Source organism: Lipophrys pholis, assembly GCF_963383615.2.
Source record: "Lipophrys pholis genome assembly, chromosome: 2".
In the NCBI taxonomy this organism is placed as follows: domain Eukaryota; kingdom Metazoa; phylum Chordata; class Actinopteri; order Blenniiformes; family Blenniidae; genus Lipophrys; species Lipophrys pholis.
In genome coordinates, this window is record NC_137636.1 from 28,556,713 (window position 1) to 28,580,375 (window position 23,663).

Here is a 23,663-nt window from a genome sequence, read left to right on the forward strand (position 1 = left end):
GAACACAAGATAAGATATCCCTTTATTTATCTTGCATGTGGAGAAATTTGCAATGTAGGTTAGATTACAAGAGGTTGCGTTGCATCTGTCACAAAGATCAGAAACCTGTGGCTATATTCTTGACAATCTGGCTTTCGAAAACTGGACTCTGTAGAAGACTTTAAACTGTATCAGAGAGGTGGGTGCATGAGGAGCTGGAATGAAGCTTTTATTTTCTTTCACACATATTCGCCACCCACATAGCATGTCTGACATGTGGCATTTGATGTTGTTGGACAGTGGCTTTGACTTGGTAGTACCGTTATATACAAATGTTCACCAAGTCCCTCTCAAGTTTTGTTGTTTATGTTACCTGCACACAATGATGACCATGTTCAACCAGGTATGAGGACATTTAATCAAACAAAATAATAAACACAACTGCAACCCTAGTGGTGGCTTATATGTACCCTAATACCTTAACTTAACACACTAAAGTTACATTAAAACAATTAGACTACTGTTAAAGAAAAAGTTCAAAGAGGTTGTGCTTAGTCACTTAATGAGAAGAGCAAGAAAAAAGCATATTTCCAACTGAGAATGAATCACAGTCCGAACACACACCTAACCCAAGGCCTGTATTTGAATGCTGTAAGAGACCGCAGTGCATGGAGAAAGCCTATATGCTCAATACGAACATGCAAACAATGAACAGAACGGCAATGTCCAGAATCAAGTTGGGCTCTTCCTGCAAGTTATATAGTTTCTCCTTTTTCTCTTGCATTTCAGTTAATTTATTCACTTATGCCACCTTTGAGTTGCATACAAGTCAATTCACCATCCACAGTACATATATTGCACAATAAAAAGAATATCCTGTTGGCCTGTGGGCCCTGTAAACAGAATTGAATCCTTTGGATGCAAAATTTTCAGGGGTGGGGTGCGATCATGCCTTCCATTTGGGATCTGACGGAGTGTTATTAATTGAGAGGGCCAGACTACCCATCTGATAAAGATTCATCTAAAAGGCAGAGCTGTTTGAAGACTGAAGCCAATTAGACATGATATGCAAAGGGGTCCAAGATTTACATTTCCCCCCATCAAGCGACAGATGGATTTATGTCACTAACGCCTCACATCAGAAGAGGAACGGAGACCAAAGGCACGCACATTATTCATTCAGCACTATTGCATGCATAATGCTAACCTCTTCAATAAAAATATTGTTCCTGTGGTCTGCGTTCACACCACAGAAACCTGGAACTCTTTACTTTAGCTCATAGCTTTGAAACTTGAACTTTTTTATTATATAGGGTTTAATTATATGCATATATGTATTAAAAAATACATTACAAACATTACAATTACATTATAAAATCAATCTAATTAGAAGCCTTCCATTTGCACAGGGAAAAAAAACCCCACATCAATGGGATTTTGAAAACATATTTACAGAGGCTGAGGCAGGGAGCGTATCTGCAAATATTGGATTTTGCTGTGAAGTGAGCAAATGGGTCAGGGTAACATTAGGCACAGGGAAAACAATGACAAAGCGAGGCTGAAGGGGGAAAAAAATCTGATAAATAAAAAAAGCAATAAGTCAGATATCAATGGAGTGGATAAAGAAAGCACATCAATAGTAACACACACACACACACACACACACACACACACACACACACACACACACACACACACACACACACACACACACACACACACACACACACACACACACACACACACACACACACACACACACAATTTATCAACCGACTGCTTGAAATGGATTTGACAAAAAGAACCCCCCCCCCCAAAAAAAACAAATGCATTTGAGTAACATACCACCAAAGACGGAACTTCAGAAAAAAAAAAAAATAATAATTACCAGAGGGCTAATTTACAACTGGCTTATGAACAATGAAATCATTAAGAAACAAGGAGGTGCAAAACATAATCACACATACATGACCTGCTGTTAAAATAAAAAGAGCTTGGTTAATGGGAATAAGCACATGACGGCAAACAATTGGATCCTTTTTCAACAGGACACAAAATATCACCATGGTGCAAATATTTCACTATGAAGTTGTAGCTCCCCACCAACAAATGGGTCAACCCACTTCTTTTGCTATTGTAAACATTTGTCTGTCCTAAAAACATGGTGAAAGGGGCTCGTCCCATCTTCTCGTTGAACGAGGAACAACCTCATTAACTGCATTTAATGCCTATGAAACTTGAAGAGTACCCATGGCAGGTTCAACACACTCTTCATCATCATGTTAGCCAGGAGCACAATATGGCTGGTTTGCTTTTTAGTTAGGTTTAGGGGGGGAAAAATGTTGAGACATGAGAAGAAAAAAGTATGGCTAAAGCAGAAACACTTTTGGAATAAACATAAATTCAGAGCGTGACTGCCAAAACTTATCTGGCTAAATAAAGTTGGTGGTGGATGGCAGCATGACTTCATGAACCCAGCCCTCTTTGTGTTGGCAGTATATGTCCCCCCCCCCCTCATAATATTCGTTCACAAAGCTCAGCCAAGCTATGTTTATAGATCAAAAGTACTTTCAATCGGCTTTAGTAAGCGTGATAATGGCCTCATTAAAGACTGGGTGAAGCACAATCAAATTTTGTATCTGAATACGTTCCTTATAAAGTGATTGCTCAAATCGTGCAAAAACAAATATGTTAGACCTTTGTGTGCTTAACAGATTTTCCATGTTTTGAGCGACTTGCAGTAAAAAGGTACAGACTCTGGTTCGAGAAGGTAGGGGGTAGCGATACAGAATATGGTTCGAGTAGGAGTTCTCCATTCAACTGCTGCAGGCTGACCGCGGTAAGAGGCTTCAGATCACCAAGTTCCTCACTGATTTCCTTAAAAACCAAAAGTGTGAATATTATGAATATGAATATGAAACCAATCAAACCTGAAAGCTGGTGGGCTCCATGAATAGAAGACCACACAGTTTGCCACTGCTCTCAGCTTGGAACAGGAAAATGAAGCTATAGTTCACACAGGCTCCCCCCAAAATAAATGTTGTCCAGTGTGAGAAGTCTCAATTTCGATTGCCATATTCAGATAACATGGTCAGAATTTAGCATAACAGGAAAGCGTGGATCCTCCCCTCCTACCATGTATCAAAGGGACACGTTTGACCCCTTAGTATCAACAGAGTTTTGTATAAATGCCACAGCCTGCTTGAGTATAGTTGCTGACCATGTCTCACCATTATGATCACTGTGTACCATCTTCTAATGGCTACTGACAGCAGGAAACGTGCAAAGCTTGCACATCAGTATAGAGCAGTGTTGTTGACTGTGCCACCAAGAATGAAGACGGCAAGAAATACTTTATTTTGTAGTCTGTGGTGTGTGTGTGTGTGTGTGTGTGTGTGTGTGTGTGTGTGTGTGTGTGTGTGTGTGTGTGTGTGTGTGTGTGTGTGTGTGTGTGTGTGTGTGTGTGTGTGTGTGTGTGTGTGTGTGTGTGTAAATGTTAACTTAGTATATCACAATGCTGCAAGGGAGCCAGACGTTGATGTATGGTGTTAGTGCTCTTGCTTCACAGTTAGAATATCCCCAGTTTGAGTCGTGGTTAAGAAATATCCTGTCTGACGTTTGACAGTACTCTGTGAACATGTGTGAGTTTTTACAGAGTATTTTGTTTTCATCCCACAGCCATATACATAAGACGGTAAAATTGCTCAAGATCATCTCTGTTAGTGGTCGGATGATCATCCGGATTGTCCAGAGTACATGCTGTCGTCCCCTATCCTTGGATTAGTTTGATAGAATAGATTAGAATAGACCAGAACAGAACAGAACAGAACAGAACAGAACAGAACAGAACAGAACAGAACAGAACAGAACAGAACAGAACAGAATAGAATAGAATTGCATTGTAAACATGAAACCTATCATATTGACTATACATTTGTATTTATGTGACCAAAGCATGTATATAATTGTTTTTCTTTTAATGATACGACACAAAGGCATTATGTGTTGATCAAATAATCAGTTTCACTGCATAATGTTCAAATACTGGAAAAACCATTTGCCAATAGACACTCTCCTTTCTTGTTTCTCCGTCTATTTCGCATCTGCCCTCTGATGTGCTGATTTTAAATAAGATTCAGCTCTTGAAGTCTGGCAACCGATGAAAATGACATACAATGAACTGTGGCAGTGACAACAAGGAGGCAGGTTACACCTATACAGTGTATAATTCACCACTGGATTATCTATGAAACTCACAAGTTATCTTTTCATGAGAATACAATGAGACAGTCATTCAAATAGAAGTTTAAAACTATCTGTATGATTGCTCTAGTACAGTACAGCTGATCAGTGCTCTGCATAATAAAAGCCACTGCTTAGTTCTATTCATATAAGCAACAATGGACTTTGCAAAAAAGTGCACAATGCAGATAAAAGAAAGTAATAATTGTTACATTAGTGAACATTTGGAGAGCAACATTAGTGACAAAACAAGGACTCGAAAGAGCAGGCAAATGTAAGTTCAAAGTCTGAAAGCTTTGCAGTATAGAGCTCGGTGGTTTCTTGTCGTTCCATTTAAAGGATGAGGCTGCCACACATGTGCACTTATATTCACATACTGTGACACAAGCCCCACAAACTTTTTTATCAACCCTCTTTTTACCCCCTAGAGCTTAACACCTCCACATGTGGTGGATGGCTTTGTCTTAAGTGGATTGTAGAGACGTATGGGTGGACATTTTTAGCATGGATGCCGGCAGTTGAAATCAAAGCCTCTGCTACAGCTGTGTCGGCACACAAAACTCGAAGAGGCTTGGCCGATGTCCCTACAAGCCAATATTAGGTCTATCTTGAAGTTGCAGGTGGATAGGCTGGACCGTATCCTTGTATAAACAGGACAGATATGAAAAAACATTGTTTAAATCATTGGAGAACAAAGATCCCATTCAGAGCCGTCTGAGTATGCGTTACTACTCTAGAAAACAGCCAAAGTGTGCATTGTGCATGCCTCAACATTATATGGCAACTGGCACAGAAAGAGATATGCATAAGCAGGAGAGTAGCAATTAGAGGCACAGTGGAGTGCTGAGCCAATATAGGCAGATAAAGAGCCCCTTTGCCCACAGTTTTCAAGCTGTAATTATGTGTAATTGTGATTTCTTTTTTTTTTTTCCAGTGTGTGTGTGTGTGTGTGTGTGTGTGTGTGTGTGTGTGTGTGTGTGTGTGTGTGTGTGTGTGTGTGTGTGTGTGTGTGTGTGTGTGTGTGTGTGGCTCCTGAGCCATACTCAGCGCCATGTTCCTCTGAAATGAGTCCTGTGGGGCTCACCTTCACTTTCCCTGCTCAGCACTTTAACACCACACCCAATGATGGCCTACTGCAACTCATTACATGGTTGCCATGTATGGTTGGGCCTTCACGCCTACATACCCACAACTGCTACCTTTGCTGCCACTGCAAACTCAATCAGTTGCATTTAATTAAATTTAAGCATTTGCATTACAGATACTGTCACCGTTGAGCATGATAAATGTACAGAAACATTGGGCCTATTTTTTGGTGTTCTTGCAGAAACACACTGCTGCTTGGTTACCAGAACAGATCTTCCTCTGCAAGACAAGGAAAGAGTGCAAGAAATTCCAAAAACAGCAGTGAGCCATGCAAGCAGCTGCAAGGTCTATCTCAGGCACTGTTCATGCAGTGAGGTTCACTTGTCTGAACCAAAGTTACGAAAATAAATAAATAAAAGCAAATTGAGAAAAACTTGCACTCACGTTTGTTAGCTTTGCATCCTCAGTGACATCTTTAACATCACGAAAAGATGTGAATGAAACACTTGCCTTACAGTTGCTTTGACGCAGATCCGACATCATAATTTGCACACTCATGTGCGACAAAATACATTTTCACCAGCTAAAAACTCAGCAGTTCAACAAATACCAAGAGGTGTCCAAACAGGACTAGAAACTAATCCGTTGTATTTATGAATTGGAGTCTGAACTGAAAGCTCTTTGCAGCATCCTGCGTTCAAACGGCCACAGTGCGTTTGGATATACACACAATTCAGAAAGGAGTAGGAGGTAGATTTAGCTTCCTCCTACTCCTTTTCAAACACATTTTTGTCTAGATTTTCAACTTCAATGTATTTTGTGTTTACTTATCTCCGAAATAAAAAAGAAGAATGAATAAATGAATGAATGAAACATACTTTTTAAAATGTTACTTGGTTTGTGTTTTTGGTGTGGATAATAGATAAGCTGGATAATAGTCAACACCAATAAACCTAGACTAAGGAGCATGTCAACCAAGAGGTTAACACGGCCATTGCTTTAGCAAACACCAACCTGAAAAAAATGTGTTTTTTTTTAATTCCAATATAAATAAGAAAACAAAAGTCTCTTAGGCTTGTTTCGATTTCTAAAAGCCAACTTGTGCACCTTAACCAGAGGTAAACAGTCCAATGCTACCCACTGCAGTCGTTAGTCAGTTTTCTCTGCCAAACCTTTTTTAAGTTTGCTTTTGTTGCATTAGGCGAGCAGCTGCTCCCTCCAGGGGTGCGGCCATGCTCACCTTCATGATGGTTATCCTGGTTTGTGTTTGAAGGTTCAGTGGCTCCACATGAATATTTGGTGGACTCATCCCACTACGACTGGCTCCAGAGGTGAATCCTATTATAAATGCTGAAAATGCCTATTTTCCAGGGATTGGTCAGAAAGCAAAAAAATAGGCTTCACTTTTGAGAAGCAGATTAATAAGATTAGTTTTGCTTTCTTGCGTGCGGGTTCCAATTTTTTGTACAGGCACAAAGTAAACTTTACATGATTACTAACAAATGGCCTGTGTTCTCATTTTTATCCTTATGCATTGTGGCATCGCATGGCATCTTGGAAACGTGTTTTCATTAGTAATTGAGCCATATTGAATTCTAATACGCCTCGGCAAAGCTATAGCCAATGTATCATAGGAAAAAACTATGACACATTGCAAAGGCGCACAATTACTTTAGTGCTGCCAAAAGGTAACAAACAGCTCCACATTGCAATATCTGCCAGGATTTTTAAAGAGTACAGTTGATATTTCTATGCAGAGCTGGAAAGTCGATTATAGTCCTGCCACATGCACATGCCTCCCAGAGCTTTAAGGTGATACAGTCTGTAGTACTTATAACTATAGTACATACTATGGTTCTGCTAATAAGTCAGAATGACACGTGAACTTTACCTCACCCATATATCCATCACGGAAATAAATCTGGGATAAAGCTGCTTCAAACAAAGATGATGCTTCACCTGGAAACTGCTGCACATTGCTGAGTGAATACTTGGTCAGATTATCTATTCGGTGCTCCTTCATCCTGTTTTACTCCCTTTGGTGATGTCGCCCAAGCACAGAATCTGAATTTCAAAGTTCCGCTTTTGATGACATTTCTGCTCAGAGCTCCTACATAATATTTTCTCAGTCGGACAAATATGTAAATACAGACCACTGTGTCACGTCTGATTACACAAACGAATGACTTTATTTAATTAAAAATTTTCTTTTTCTTTGAGGACTTGATTTTTTCTTCTTTTTTTTTTAATGCAAGAGCATTGAGATGTTGACTGTCTTCTCTACAGAAAGCAGCTCATTCATGGTCTTGGGCTTGTGCTTCCTCGTGTCCACCAGAATCTAATCCTGCAGCCTAAATATTTGCAGCAGAGAAAAGCAAAGTGAAGAGTGGTGTAATTATGAAACTCCAAAGAGATGCGACAGAGCTGTGCACTGGTTGTATGAATATTGAGTTTGTTCCACCACAACGCCACCCTGTCAGCCCCCAAGTGGATGCCTTGGGTTTTTCTCCACAGTTCAGTGTTTCTTTCAAGCCATCTGTGCCTGGCTGTGGGACATGGCACGGAGCAAACCCTGGCTTCTCTATCCCGGCTCGAAAGAGGCTGGAAGCTTTCTCTGTACGTGAACAAACCTCAGGTTAGACGGCTCCCAGAGCATGGAGACGGGGCATTAATAGAGCCAACAATGAGCACATTATCTTCCACCATGTCTTGGGCACGCTGTTTATTTTCATTGCTGTGAGCAACTCAATTGCATTTTAGTAGAGGGACTGGCTGCTCAGACGACGCACATTGTGGTTTCTTAATCTGTTTGAGACCCGTTCAATTAAATCAAACAGCCTCTACAACAAGAAAGTCAAACATCTTTAAAAAACAAACAAACAAAAAAACCTGACAATTTCCTTCAAGACCAACAGTGAGATGATATAACATCATGTTTCCATTTAATCATATGCTTGGGACACAGAAGTCATAAGTAGGATGGCCGCCAGCTACTTGTGTTTCTGCGTCTACAGCTCAGCGTGAGTCTCACTAATCTGGAGGAAATCAAAGATTAGCATTTTTGAGAGGTTTGCATTTACCTCAAAACCGCTGACTCAGATGTTCCAGACCCTTCGCCTGAGCTCCAGAGAGAAATCTGTCTGGCACATTTCATATTCCACACAACAAATAACTTATGTTCCTCTCAGAGAATGTAGGTTGGCGCTGGCATGTGCAAAAGTTAAATTGATGGGGACACCACGTGTTTGATACGAGGGGCGTGACCGATGGGACAATCGAGAAATTCCTGTGTAATAAGAATCATTTTTTACCGGAGAACATTTCATCGTAGGAGAACAAATTGCCAAGTCCTGGCAAAATGAGATTAATCTCTACATGCTCTAAACATGTCAAAAATGAAGAGTGAAAGGATCTGCCAGCACTGCCTTGATAGGCTCTGCTCAAAGTGCTCTATCATTATGTTGCTGAGATCAAGCCGACCCAGATTCCATTATTTCTCAATCCAGCTGACTTTCCAGCAGCAGGTAATTAAGTGTGATTCTTCCACCTTGTTTGATGGGGCACGGGATGTTACAGAGTTGGCTGCTGAGTCAGATGGGGTGGCGCTATGCGGCTAACTGAGATCCAGGGGCACATCTTAGTGCTGCTGCCTTTAGTGTGCATGCCAGCTGCCTGCCAGAGGCCCGGCCTCATTAGCTGAATTACAGAGATCAAACAGAGAGGCCGAAGAGCAGAAGAAAGAGAATCCGTTGTCCTTCTCCAAGAGGATGGGATGAAAGGCACACAGAGAGGAAAGTGGGGGCAGCAGAAGACATTGTGTAACTGGCTCCGAGTTCGAAGGGCGGGTTCTTTGATTCTCTGTCTATTATAAATGAAAAATGTGCAGCACTTTGATGGGTCTGAGCAGGTCTGTTGACGTTCTCGTCTGGTTACTGGTGTAAATATTGGACACGTTGGGCGTGGCGGGCAAACACAGGCCGGAAAATACATGAAACAGTCTCAATAAATGTATAACAACGTTCCTGCAGCTTGAGAAACCTGCTTTTGATTATATGACGTGTAAATAACAGTTTAAGATTGTATCACAAAAAACTAATCTGCTGACAGTCGACAAATAATAAATCCTGAATCTTGACATCTCCAAAAGAATGCACTATAGACACAAAATAGCTACTAAAGCAATCATGGAGAGAGATTTCATTCAAATCCAGCAATTAAAACTGAATTACTTTGAGCCTTTACATAGAAGCATCATTAAATCGATAGAATATGAATCACACTCTGTAGTCTGACCAAGGAAAGGGTCAGTGCTACAATGAGATTTGATCTGTTTCCTTTAATTCTCTGGATATTACTCGTTACCCTCTAAAGCCAGGAACACCTTGAAAATTGCATCTTATCGACAAATCTTTTTTTTTTTTCTATACATGAACCCAGATGTTCTTCCAGCAATTCAACAGTTAAGGACACACAACATTGGTAATGATTTATTCACAGCTGATTGATCAGGCCTTGGATGCTCAGTTCAGGTAATGCCTGTCGATTCCTCAGCCAGAACATGTGGACTGTATCTGATTCAAGGTCAATGAGGGAGCAAAGTCCAAATCAATAAATTCAGCAATACAGTTGTCATACAAATCCACTTCAATGTGAACATTCGGAGCATGTCCTTTTACATGGTTGCCATGTGCACATTGCATGGTCAATGGGTTCCAGGTATGCCTTTTCACTGCTTTCAGCAATCTCAAAACACCTTTTGCGGCTCATGATATTCACCGATTCACGCACATCACAAGGTAAGGGTGACGGCTCCAATGCAAGGTGCTTGGTCGTAACTTCAGGCTCAGTGTCTTGCCCATGGACACAATGGCATATGGACAGGATCTGGGAGTCAAACCGACTGAGCCAGACTTACCAGCAGGAGACTAAATGATAATATATGTACAAACCTGGTGTAAACAAAAGTACAAATGATTAAACAAAGATCATCTATTCAAGCTGATTATCTGATTCTGCACATTATGTGACTTTGAGACTCTGTTACATATTAAAGCCCAGTGGAAGTAGATAAATTGACAGAGAAGCACTGAGAATGACTTGAGAAGCAGAGGGGATAGGACTGAATTAGTAAGGGATTTCATTAAGCTCAGAAAGAGGCAATGTTGGTCCAAACGCTCTGGTCACCTATTGTCGGCTTGACAGCTTTGGGTTTGAACATCTTACCAGTATAGACACTTTCCTAATTAAGTCCTCACTTGCTTTTAGAAACCTAATTGATGAGATAATTGAGTGTTGGTGGGGGTCTCCGGCTAATTACTCTTTCAGAGGGTTTTTAGACACAGGAGGTGAAATTGCTTTTATATTAACCATAATAGAATCCCTGATGCAGAGAAACCATAAAATCAGCTGATGGTTTTTTTTTTTTTCTTTTTCTTCCGTTTAATCAAAATGTGCAACCGCATCAGAATCACAAGTGTCACAGTCATCACAAGTCACTTCAAAAATAATCTCAGAACTCCACTTGGACACATTTTAGTCCCAAAGGAAATGTGGTGTGATAGTAATGTACATGTTTGACATAGTGAAATATAAATAGTCTGTCTAAATAGCAAATTCTACACAATTCATACAGGAATTTGTCCTTGTTGTAGGACCATGGACACAAACAGGCAAACTGTGCTCAGAGCTTGACTTATCACTTCATTTTATTCAGTGTTTGACAGAGATTATATTTTAACCTGACTCTTTTCTAACAGCTTCAAGACTGTATTAGTGAAACAGACAACCACCAGTCTGTCATTGTCCAGTACTGGTTGCCTTTGTAGGGTTGAGGTTGGTTGGATTTTGGAATGAGGGCAAAAATGTCAGCCAATCACAAAGAGAGTAGGGTCGGGTCTCCCAGAACAGAGATGTGGGGAATCTGCATATCGACTTAACTGCTACTCTTGACCATGAAAAGGGGGAGAAATATATGTATCGTGTGTAGCCCATTGGACCATTGTGTATTTATTCCTCAAATTTCTTAATCCTAGTAAATGGTGAATAAATTTCACATATATAGCACTTTTCCTCCACTTGAACGGTACCCAGAGCGCTTTACGTTGTTAATCACATTCATCCATTCACACACACATTCACACACTAATGGAGGCCATGCTCTACCAACCGAGCCGCAGCCGCCCCAGTTATCATATCTCACTAAAGTGTATGTAGCATTTGGAAGCTGAAAGAGGCTTCAGGCCCACGTAATTCTGAAACGTTACTCTTTCAACTATACTCTTAATTGTTCTCAGCGGTTGAAACAGAAATCGGGATGCTTTCTCTTTTCAATAATCAGTTTTTGTCACAGTCAAACTTTTAATGAAGTATAGAATAAGCGAAAATAAAACCATTCATTCATTCAAAATAAACTACCTTGAACACTTCAGTTGAATGACAAAATAACAGCAGATGATAAGTGTGCTTCTCATGGACTTACTGGCCTCAGGGAAACTGAACGACTCCATTGCAACCTAATTCTTTATTTTACCCCCAAAAAGGTGCTGGCAGTGCTTTGCATCTAAAGTGCCTTTAAAATGATCAGTGTTACAAAACCTGACATAAAGAGACACAACTTAAAGATCACTTTGAATACTGCTAAAGGAAGAAGCAGTCTGAGGAACAGGGGTCTAATTTGATGAAAACTGCTGTGAAACTAACTCATTTAAATGGTCTGCTACCACAAAGCATATTGAAACAGTGATCTTCATGAGTTGTAAATACCCACATGAACTCATTTTTGGCGTGCATCAAAAAGAAAGACTTATAACTGGGTCACATATGGTATCTGCAAACTAAGCATACTTGGTCAAAAGCCTTCAAGAAAAAAAAAAATGCCTGAAACTCCCAAACCAATCACATGGAAGCGAAAGCAATGCATGCTTGTTATCTCTGTTAATTCATAGTTCTTATAATAAATGGGAAAAGATTAGATCTTTAGTCATTTGACAGGCTTTTCAGCCTGCGATCCATCATGCCAGAAATACAGTGAGTTGATAAGAGAAATAGGCCAATGTTATAGCAAAAGAGGAATACTTCCTTTTTTATAGCTTTGTTGGCTTTATAAAATGCTGTACCTGATTTGGCAATCTTTTGGAGTTTGAATGAGGGTTGAGCTGTCATTTGACTCGTCGTTCTAAACTTTTCACAGATCGCTGCATAAGTTATGCCAATGAGGATGTTAAGGAAATGCAAATGCACCACCATGCTTCCCTACCTGAGGCAACGCGGCCCGCCGTCTTTCAGCACAACAACTGAAAGGGAACTGCTCACACTCCCGTGTGTACAACCGCAGCCCACGGCAGGCACAGAATTGCAGCAAAGAGCCAAATTGTAAACCAAAATATGGTCTCAATAACGCCCCCATGTCGGTCAGAAGTAGCCACGGAATTAGCTTATAGAAACACTTCTGTCTGGTTGAAGGAAAAAAGCTAACAGCTACATTTGCTCCCTCATTATTCCCAGCATTATAAATAAAAGATCAATATCCCCCTTGAAAAACATTACTCATGTTTTCAACGGGAGGAAATCACCATATTGGAAAACACAGCCTGTGCCAATGTTTTTTTTTTTTTTCTTTGCCTCTTATTTCATTTATGCTTTACTTCTCTATCTTGCAAAAGCAGCTTCGTGCACTAACATCTGTGTCTTTTCTATTCAGTTTCATCAGCTTCCACAGTGACAGCCCACAAGGGTTCACCCAAGTTGACCATGAATGTATATACAGAAAAAAAATAATAAATCATCTTAATCCATCCAATAGTTGCTGAAATATTTCAGCCTTCACCAAAGAGGTGGGCGGACGGATGGACAGATAGACATTTTAATTCAGAGATCCATTCTAACACGCTGAAAAACCTACTCCATAATGCTTCCTAAGGCAGAAAACAAAAATCGTGTGTATGAACAAAGCATTATGAATGCAAAAGACGAGTGTGCGGGGGCTCCAGTAAAAATACCACCGTATTGGGGCTTTAAGCTACTCTGAGGAACTTAGAAGCTTTTTAGTTCAATTTTGTTGCAATTTCTGACGACGAGTGTGAGAGGAAAAACCAAGTGACTGGAGTATCATTTAGTATCTATAGCAAAATAAATTAACTGGTTAATGACATCATTGCCATTCAGGAATCCAGAAATCTAATTTAGGAATAACATTCTCATTTTTTATTTATTTTTATTAAAAGCTCATAATGTTCATGTAATTGACCAGTTGGTCACAAATTATATCCAAAGGTATCTTCAACAAGCAAACAAATTACAAGGAAGGTAAATGATTGGATATAAAGTAGCTTTGTTTCTGAGAAGTCACTTTTCATTTTGTTAATTTCGTCTCTTTGAACAGATTAATTCTGACCAGAAGCTTTGCTGGTTGTAGCCGAGTTCAAAGGACTCACTCTTGTCTTAATCTCCTTACTTAAGAAATAGAAAACCATGGTAATACATGGTGATGCACCAAAGATGGTTGATCACAATGTTTTGTGACAAAGCTCACAGGCTACTGATAGAAGTGGAAATGCTTTACGTGTCATTTTTTCAAATAATTGTATGGCATCTTCTGCATTTGAAAAAAGGAAAAAAAAATGACTTGTCTCAGGTCACAAATCTAGAGAATGGTACGGAAAAAAACTTGCCGCTTTGAAAGTTTGGAACCACTAAGGCCTGTACTACAAACCGTGATCAACATATCTAGGATCTCCCTTTGTTTCCTGGGTTGAAACATAAAGCAGGTTATGAACTTGCTAGTTCAACCCAGACTGACGTGTGCGTGTTCACATGAAAGGGGTGGAGTTTGCAGCATCTGACCAATCAGACACACGGAGAAATCCTGCAGCGCAGTGCACAGATTTCGGAAGGAGAAATTATTCTCTGAGAATATGAAGAACTAAAACACAACCACCAGGCTAAAAGCTTCGGAGCAGGTTATGTTCTGGATAAGAGAATACAAGCTCCGCCTCCTGAAAATGGAAAATGACCTGCACATTCGTAGATCCTGATTGGTCAGCTGAGTGGAACCTCAACATTTATATTGTCCAAAGAATTAATATTGTATAATCTCACAAAGATATGCATAAAGAGTGTCTGCAATTTTCAGATAGATATCCCTCAGGCCCTGCTCATCACCAGGCCAATACTTTCCCTACAGCGAAGCATGGTGGTGGCAGCATCGTGTTGTTGGGATGTTGTTCAGCGACAGGAACTGAAAGCCTCGTCAGGATGGAGGGAACGAAGAACACAGCAATGCAAAGAGACAACCTGGATGAAAGCCTGCTCTCGATCTCAGACTGGTGCGACGGTTCACCTTTCAGCAGGACAACGACCCGAAGCACACAGAAGATATGAGAGGAGTGGCTCCAGGACAAACTCTCTGAAGGTGCTTGAGTGGCCCAGCAAGATCTCTGAAGAGATCTGTGCACAGACAGTTCCAGTTCAACCTCACGGAGCTTGACAGGAGCTGCTAAGGGCAATGGGCAAAGCTTCCCAAAGATAGGTGTGCTAAGCTTGGGGGCTCATATTCAAAAGGATTTGAGGTCATTTCCAGGGGTACATCAACAAAGTATTGCGTAAATGCTGTGAATACGTAAAATGTTTTTTTTTTTTTATATATATATATTTTTGATAAATTTGCAAATAGTTCAAACACACATTTTTGTCGCATTGCCATTATGAGGTATTGTGGGTAGTATTTTGAGGAAAAAACAAACAAATTCAAACCATTTCGGAATAAGGCTGTATCGTGAAGTTTGGATAGGTGAAGCACTGTCTAAACTGCAATCCAGATTTATCACACAATACAATGATTGACACACCAATCAAGAAGAATTTCTTGAAGTAGTCAGAACTTGATTCTTATCGTGCTCATTTTCACCCCGAATAAAATGTTTTTATTGGTGTTTGCCATAGGGTAGCCATTTCCTTTCTTTTCCATTACATTCTTTAGCTGTTCACCAACAACTAGCAGCAAAGCTGTCTAAAAGAGTGTGATATTGATTGTGATATAGCAGTGACAAATATGTCAATATTAATCATGTAATAACTCAATTACAAACTGAATTTTGAATTAAATTCTAAATAAGTGAAATGCTGTCAGATAATATACTTCTGAGCTAAACAAATAGTTGAAGCCATTTGAATCAGAGTTTCCTCAGTGTAGTAGCTTAAACAAATCCCGGGGTAAGGTTTTTATTTTGTTGTTGTTTTAATTTCTTTATTGAAACTACTATTATGGAAAGAAAACAACACCAACAAAGATGTGGTGTCCACATGATACATCGTAGGATATGCATATACGATTATTGACAAGACATGAAAATGAGAATTGATGAGTAAGCAAGTCGAGCAAAGGTGAACCACAGTATGTCATTGGATGTGCAGTCAGATTCAAGGCAAGGGTGTTTTGACGCCATGGCCTTGATCTCACAGTCCTGTTCTTCAAACCACACCACTTTGTTTAGTGGCATGATGACATACCCTGAAGGGAACTACTGCCATCGGGCAATATGGTATCTGATCAGTGGCAGGTATGAATTAAATCTAGGTGAACGCCAGAACTGAAAGTTACTCTGAGTAACATATAGTGACTTCCTCGGAAAACAATATAAAATATATTAAGACTTTTTAGACTATCCCCATTTCTTCCACTGAGGTTGCAAGGATCAGCTCTCCTGCCCGGCTTCTTGTCTTAGGTTTCGCAGGTTCACAGTTTTCACTCTTGTCAAAAGTCACTGAAAAGACATGCTTGTTCAATTTGGCTGAATAATCCCACATCCAGTAGATCACCCTAAACAACAAAGTGTTGACTCACTGTCCAATACATCCCAACTCCTGACAGGTGTCTTTATACGAGAGTAATCTTATTCTCTTCACCTGTCGGCGGTTTTGTGTTGTGGCAGACCAGGATGTGAGATGATTTAAACAATAACGGCAAGCTTATCTTACAGGTGTCAGGCAACATGTCACTTGTCTGTGCATATTGTAAAAGACAGCAACGTGAAAAGGCTATAACATGAGGTACACATACTATGAGAAAACAGGAAAAGGTGAAACCTTTTGTGGTTTGAGCTTGAGTGCACCTTGAACAAAAGAAAGTTTTCAGTCAAGTCTGAAAACAAGAGCATAAAACGTGTGGTTATTCGAATTCAGAGTGACTCATTCTGGAAACAGCATTAAAGCCCCTGTCTTATTAGACTGACTGTGAAAAACTACCAATGGTATTAGCAAAGGCCTTTTCAATACATCTTGAAACATTCACAGGGGTGAGTCACATTCTAGTAAATATGACATTTGAACATAAGAAAACTGCATTATTTAATTTTTTGTGGAAATAGTCTTGGTCTGCACGGCAGTATAGTGGCTAGCAAGGTAAGGTCCCAGGTTAGAATACGATTTAGCTTTTGGGGCCTTTCTTTAAGGAATGTCCATGTTCTCCCAGTCCTCTGAAGTGAATTAGTGTCTTTAAAATGTCTGTAGGTGTGAATGTGAGTGTGATGAACTGCCAACGTTTCCAGACTGTGCTCGGGCCTCACCCATAGGTCAGCTGGGATCAGATCTGGATGATGGAGTGTCAGCCTTTGCAGATGTCTCAAAACAATTTCAAACAACTTCTGAATTTCCTTCACTTCAGTTATATGGCATCTGTTGCAAGACAGTCATATATGTAATGTTAACTGGGAAATGGCTTCAAAATGTTTTAGAGTTTTGTTAATTTGTCCAGCAAACATTATGTAAATGTGGAACTTGAGTTTGTGAACACTTTTATGTATATTTATGTATATTTTTATGTCACCAACAAGTCATGAGTAATGAGAATGAAAAAAATAATTATTCAGACAAATGTTCCAAGAACGTGACTCAGAATAACTTGAAGGTTTGAACATGGCAGTTTCGAAATGTTTTTTCTACTGACTAAAATAAGTCACATAAAAGTGAAAATGGTAAACTCTCCAAGCAATCTTTGTAAACAGAGAATTTACAAATGTTGTTCTGAACCAAACTGTTTTTGTTATTAGACCGCTGCCACATACAGCGATACTTTATCTGTGCAGTCATGGATGTCCCTCTTCTTTTTCCTCATGTGTCGGTGTGAGGTTCTTGCTCCGGCATGAACTGTTTTAAATATCAGTCGCTATTTAAAGATTTTGCAATCCTGCAAGAAGTCCCCGTTCTCTATTTAGAATTCCATCACATAATCTTTAATCTTGCGCTCCGTCACTGGAAAATTCTCTTCCCCATGTCCATCAGGACCTCGGCTGAGCATTCACTATTCACACAATCAATGCCATCACTCCACACAGTGACAAAATGAAGAGGTGGCTCTGAGCGAAATCAAAAAAGCTGATTGAGCTTTTAATGTTTCTTTTTTTTTTTCCTTGTCTGGTGCTGCATCAAGTAGCACACTTCAAAGCTTCAACGGCAAAAATGCAACAAGTAAACCAGTAGCTTAACAATACAACATGTGTAATACTGTGCAGGTCACACATTTGCTGCCAACAAAGCCCCCTGACCTGTCGTGTCTTGGACTGCACTAGACCTCTGAAGGTGTGCTGTGGTATCTGGCACGAAGGTGTTAACAGGTGATTCAATAAACCTTGGACACTGTTGACCCCTGCAGACTGGGAACAACCCCAAGAGCAGCAGTTTTAGAGATGCTCTGACCCAGTTGTTTTCCGTTACAATGTCCTTGTTAAGCTCACATTTTTTATCTTTTTTTTTTGTTCAGCATTGAGGACAAAATGTTGACTTGCTGATTAAAATTACATCTCTAAAAGAAAAAGAAAAATGTGTGTTCTTCCCTTCACCTGCCGGTGCTTTTCCAGTCAGTCGACGTGATGTTTTGGCTCATCTGTTGGGAGCGCAATGAACAAAATCTGTCGATACAGGAAGGTCATTCACAGGGTACTTCTCTCTTCCAGGTAACACGTTTTAAATCATCTCAGGTAAATCATTTCAATGACATGACTCGTCTTCTACCATTTCTGAACAGGTGCGAGCGTCTTGCCTCTCGAACTCTTGCATAGATATACTGTGGTGAAAATGTGCAGCGTTGACTAATGTGTGCCACTGCAGCAAATGGTTCTTGCACACCAAAACAAAACAAGCCAAAACTGTAAGGTTAACCAAGGACAAATAAACACATGAAAACAAATATTTGCTGATGTTTGCCCAGACTCCACACTTGACAAAATGCATTTCCGCTGTGCGACTGTACGGCAGCTAACCTGCCTGGACTCACTGACGAGCTTTGAAATGCACAGATTTTCTGTCTGCAGACAAACTGTGACTTGGAAACCCCAACAGATGCCTGGAGATTAAACTTTAAGTGTTTTTCGTCTGCCATGAGCAACTAGTTAATCAATGAGGCTACAAGGAGAATTGTTATTGAAGGGGAAAGTTGATGAATCCCATAGAGGGTCTCTGAGTAATTGCACCCTGTTCTGCAAAGGCTTGATCTCAGCACATGTTGGTGATTCCCAGGGCTCTGGAACCACGTGATGAGAACATGCTGAGCCTCATATCGTGGAAAAACTAGTGACTAGCAAAGATCTTGAAGATCAAAAGCTGAAGATTTACAGCATTTGACGACACCATTTGGTCAAACGCAAATGCGTACATGTTGAACTATATGTAATAGTGCTACAGTAATACTAATTTAATGTATTGACGGCCCATAATGGCCAGATATAACCAGAAGGAACCTACATTGTAGTATTTAGGGGATTATTGTCTTGTTAAAACGTCCATACCGTGTATATGTTGTTCAGCGTAGTGTTGTATGCCGAAGTAGTGAGGATATCTATGTATGGCATATCTAATTTTATGTATGGTATTAAAAAATGCCCCTTTCTTCCAATATTGATTCTACTGTTGCTTTTAAGTTTAAATCTAGAAGAGGAACAATATATCCCTCTACTAGCTTGTATGCACTATTGTAGCCAGGGAGAGGTCTCTCTTCATGAATTTGTTCTTTTCTAAACATTATGATAAATTGTGAATGTTGAATTCAGTCATATTGATATTTTAACCCAAAGTAAAATCTACTTACAAAAAAGAATTTGAAGCATCTCGACTCTGCCAAACTACAAACAAGTTTTAAAGAATAAAATAGAATATAGAAATAGAAAAATAGAATAATAAAAAAAAAAAAAGATAACTATATTGTCAGCATGATCACTGAAGTCCAGTATCATTAAGTGTTGAAAAAAAAATGTACTTTAAAATGTGTAATGCCATGGTAGGCAGTTCCTTTTCCAGAGGGGGTATGGAACACTCAGACTGCTGCCGAGGGAGTAGAACAATGAACTCAAAGTTGCTATATGTCCCAACACCTTATCAGGCAAGTTACCAAATTTGGTTACTTCAAATTGACTTCTCCTGTAGAAAGTGAGGGTCATTTTTCATCTGAGAGATTTAACTGACCTGTCTGTCCCAAATACCAAGGTCCAGGTCCCAAAGGGACATAAGTGGGAAGCAATCCAGACAAAAGACTAGGCAAGGGGTGTCCAACCCTGGTCCTCGAGGGCCCCTGTCCTCTCTCCCAGTTGCAGCACATCTGATGGCAATGAGGAGCTCGTTATTGGGCTTTTTTTTCCCACAACCTTTGTGATGACATCATCATTATATTCAGGTATACTGAAGCAGGGAGAGAACTAAAACATGCAGGACATGGGGCCCTCGAGGACCGAGGTTGGACACCCCTGGACTAGGCCATCAGTTGATTGACACATCAGGAGATTGTCCTCGGTGTGAGTCCACTGCAAAGATGTGGTCGGGAGCCACCAAAACAGAACAGGACCTGGTGGTTGCTGAGGTTGTGGAGATAAAAGAGGAAAGCTACAACATCTGAGCAGTAAGTCAACAGCAGCAAGGGAGCCAGACAACTGGAGAGTCTTATCAACAGGACTATCAGACATTAGCAAGGTTGGGCTTCCTCAACACCCTTCTCAGCCCCAAGACTCTGCACACCCGGTGTGGTCCAGAGGAGACCTGCAGAGTATCTTTTCTGGTGCAGGGCCAGACATCAATGGCACCATGAGCGTGTGCTGGCCAAGCTCGGCAAAATTCTTGAGGCAAACAAACTTCGAGGCAAGCCCATGAATGTTTCAGCAGATCATTTCATTTTGGAAGCAAAGTGGCACGGTACATAGCAGCAACGATGGGGAACAATCCATTTTGTGAGAGACCGGTGACCTGTCTGGGGTGTATCCTGCCATCACTCACTGGGATTGGCTCCAGCACCCAGCAGCCCTGCACAGGATGAATCGGTACAGCAGGATGGATGGATGATTTGAATAATCTCAATTTTGCAAAACAGAAAAAGGTGTGTCCTCACGCATGAACTATGTTAATTGAAAAAAAAAATTAACCTAATGCCTTCAAAAAGTAAAGTAGGGGTTTTACACGCATCATGCTCTGTAATGATCAATTCAAGCATTTTTTAAACTGCTGAAGTGATCAAAGTGAGCCAGATTGAGCTTTAAGGTTATCACACTATACCGATTCATATTTAAAATATTTGTAATGAGTCTGACCTCACTAGATATCTCACCAACCTCGTGTGAAAGGTCACCCAGACCATTCAACACATCTTTAATATCTGCATGATTAACAGAAATGCACATATGGTTTAAGATTAAGTTAAAATTCAGGTCTTGACCCAAATTGAAGGCTTAAGTTTAGTATTCTCAAAAAGGACAGCGCGGTCAGAGAAAAGTGACCGAAAAGGGCCTCGATAAAGGAAATCAAGAAGAGAAAAAGAGAAAGTGGTCAAGCAGCAGGCTGGACTGGAATAAATCTTAAACTAGAGGAGTGATACAAGGTGGCCTTCCTGCTGATGAGATGAGAATTACTCTATGAGTAATACTGTCTGGCTTGCTGTTCAGGTTTTGGTATTTTATACTTGCCGGGTGTTTAGGAAGCTAACAACCTTCAAACGTTTAATTTTTACAACTTATTTTGATAGAGGTTACTACTTATGATACGTTATGTGGGAAAATGTACAACATAACAGGAGGGGACCTTTATACTGTGTACGACACAGTATAAACCCTGTCATCAGTTTCTTTCTATCAATTTTGGTTAACCTACAAATAAAATTTAAGATGAATTGTGATTTATTTGCCATTGCCACTAGTAAAGAAGAGAGACTTGCTCGTAAGCACATTTTACATATTGCGTACATCTAAAAAAATTTGAATATCATGAAAATGTTCATTATTTTTTGTCACTCATTTCAGAAAGTCAAATCCATATATGATATAGGCTCATGACACATAAAGGTGAAATATTTTAAGCCTTTATTTCTTGATATGTTGATGATTATGGCTTACAGATAATGGAAACCCAAAATTCAGTGTCTCATAAAATTTGAATATTGTAGAAAAGTTTAGCTTTGAAAAGTCATGGTGTCACACTCTAATCAGCTAATTAACTCAAAATGCCTGCAAAGGTTTCCTGAGCCTTTAAATGGTCTCTCAGTCTGGGTCAGTAGGCTACACAATCATGGGGAAGATTGCTGACTTGACAGATCATTGACACCCTCCACAAGGAGGGTAAGCCACAAAACGACATTGCTAAAGAAGCTGGTTGTTCACAGAGTTCTGGACACAAACATGTTCATGGAACGCTGAGTGGAAGGAAAATGTGTGTTAGGAAAAGATGCACCAGCAAAAGGGATGACTGCAGCCTTGAGAGGAATGACAAGCAAAATGTATTGAAGAATTTGGGGGAGCTTCACGAGTGGACTGAGGCTGCAGTCAGCGCATCAAGAGCCACTAGGCACAGACCAATCCTAGACATGGGATACTAATGTGGCATTCCTGGTGTCAAGACACTCCTGAACAAGAGACGACGTCAGAAACGTCTTACCTGGGCTGTGGAGAAAAAGAACTGGACTGTTGCTCAGTGGTCCAAAGTCCTTTTTTCAGATGAAAGTACGTTTTGCATATCATTTGGAAATCAAGGTCCCAGAGTCTGGAGGAAGAGAGGAGAGGCTCAGAATCCAGGTTGCTTGAAGTCCAGTGTGACGTTTCTGCAGTCTGTGATGATCTGGGCTGCCATGTCATCTGATGGTGTCGCTCCACTGGGCTTTCTGAAGTCCAGACTCAACGCAGCCATCTCCCAGGAAACTTTAGAGCACTTCATGCTTCCTTCTGCTGACAAGCTTTATGGAGATGCTGATTTCATTTTCCAGCAGAACTTGGCACCTGCCCACACTTGGTTCAATGACCATGGTGTTACTGTGCTTGATTGGCCAGCAAACTGGCCTGACCTGAACCCCATAGAGAATCTATGGGCTGTTGTCAAGAGGAAGGTGGGAGATCCCAGACCAACAATGCAGATGCCCTGAACGCTGCGATCAAAGCAACCTGGGCTTCCATTACGCCTGAGCAGCGCCACAGGTTGATCACCTCCATGCCACGCCGCTAAGATGCAGTAATTCATGCAAAAGGAGCCCAACCAAGTATTGAGTGAATAGAAATTAGCATTCAGAAGTCTTACATTTTTGTTTAAAATATCCTTTTTTTTCTTTATTATGTAATATTCAGATTTTGTGAGACACTGAATTTTGGGTTTTCACTATCTGAAAGCCATAATCATCAAAATTTAAAAAAATAAAGGCTTGAAATACTTCACTCTACATGTCATGAGCCTATATCATATATGGATTTGACTTTCTGAAATGAGTGACAAAACATATTTAACATTTTCATGATATTCAAATTTTTTGTGATGTACCTGTATATAATCATTAAGCTTCTCAAAGCAGGAAAACTAACTGTGATGAAAAAAAGCTAAGAAAGCCACTCTTGACCTTAAAAGCACGCCGGCCAGAGTTACAGAACAAACCTGCAGGTGGTTCTCGAATAACAGCTTTTAGTCGAGGCTTTCAATGGAGCAGTTATGTCTGACCATGGGAAAATAAATATGTCTTAACTCACATATATATTTTCTCCTCTTCAAGACATAATTTTTGACAGATGCAACTTAGTTCTGACTTATAGTCGGTAAATACGGTAATGTTGCATTCGGTGCATAGTCACTTGCTTATGTTTCTCTAAACTAGAAAAGCAATTGAAAGACTGAAGATGCCGTTGTTCATATGCAATGGATGAAATTCAAAATCCTGACAGTTTCACTCCATTGAGAGAATTTTATTTTAACTACAGTATGTAAGATGAAGCCTTTAATTACTCTAAATTTAGTGCAAATATTATATAACTCACTGACTCCAGACTTTGAGTGCACTCCCTATAATTGATGTGTAATTGCTAAACTACTATTGTTCTCATTACAATCATGAATACCGAGGGTATCAGCTCTGA